General features: G+C 29.5%; 1 non-coding gene across 1 annotated transcript; it reads right to left on the bottom strand.

Moving 5' to 3' along the window:
• Positions 1–685: 685 nt before the first annotated feature.
• On the bottom strand, positions 686–759 carry TRNAI-AAU (transfer RNA isoleucine (anticodon AAU)). The gene has a single exon. It is a non-coding gene; the product is annotated as a tRNA-Ile (tRNA).
• Positions 760–1,164: the final 405 nt, after the last annotated feature.

Here is a 1,164-nt window from a genome sequence, read left to right as displayed (position 1 = left end):
ATGCAGATTTAAATATGAACGTCTCTTTAAAGAAAGTTGTGAAGCTATTTTACACCAACAGAATTTAAATCGAAATGATTCTCTCTCTCTCTCTCTCTCTCTCTCTCTCTCGAAGATCTGGCAGACTTTTATTTTATGTAATCATTAAAAAACCAATTATCTTAAATATTAATTATTTATTAATTTCTTTCATTTCCTAGCTGGCCACAACAATGTATTTTACTAGGTGATTCACCGAATGTTTCGTTACTTGTATTCCATTCCTATCTGTTTGTAACACTGAAGATGTACTATTAGTTTTAGTATGAAATATCTGTACCTTATTTATTAATTAAAAATTATTACTCTGGACTTACGTGTTCTTTAATAATTATACTATGCCACAGGTTAAAACATTGCTGTATTTTTAAAAAAAAAAAAATCAGTGTTAAAATTTTCTAAATATGCACAATTAGTTAAGTAATAATTACGTTTTTTTTTTTTTCAAACATTATTTTGAAATCATGCGTATGAAAAAAAATCTAAATGTTTATTATCATTATTATTATTATTTAAAAATCATGAGATGAAATTAGAACCAGCAGACATATTTCTTGGCTGTTGGTTCTTCATACCGTTTTGTACTCCTGTAAGAATTCTGCAAATGATGATTTAAAAAAAAAATGAAAATTAAAAGGGCCAACTTTGGCTTGTGTGGGGATCGAACCCACGACTTTCGCGTTATTAGCATGACACTTTAACCAACTGAGTTAACAAGTCATCGCTCACAGTTACATCTGATCTGCAGCATAGTCGTAAGCATTGCAATTATAAATGTAGAATGTCTCCTTATAGTACACTTAATTACGAAAAAACCTTTAACTCACCTTCATCTAATTTCAAAAATGACTTTTTTAATTTCTGAATTTGATTTATGTTAATGCACAATAAGGTGCTGAAGAGAAAGTTGTTTTAATGACCGTTTGAACACGACCATCAACATCATGAAATTCATGATATCCCTCAAGATGATACCCCGTTAAATCACTCAAGGGATTTAAAGGAAGCTCATTATTGATATAGTTATTTTCTAACAATCGATTTATTTTCATAATTCTTGCTCTCCTTCCCAGCACTGTGACATGTCAACACTAATCTAGTCTAAAACATTATATGAAATATACA

This window comes from Typopeltis vanoorti, chromosome 8 (assembly GCF_054136105.1).
Source record: "Typopeltis vanoorti isolate ZY-2024b chromosome 8, IOZ_Tvanoo_1.0, whole genome shotgun sequence".
In the NCBI taxonomy this organism is placed as follows: Eukaryota; Metazoa; Arthropoda; class Arachnida; order Uropygi; family Thelyphonidae; genus Typopeltis; species Typopeltis vanoorti.
The sequence above is the reverse complement of the archived record's forward strand: the minus strand, read 5'-3'. Positions and strand labels throughout refer to the sequence as shown.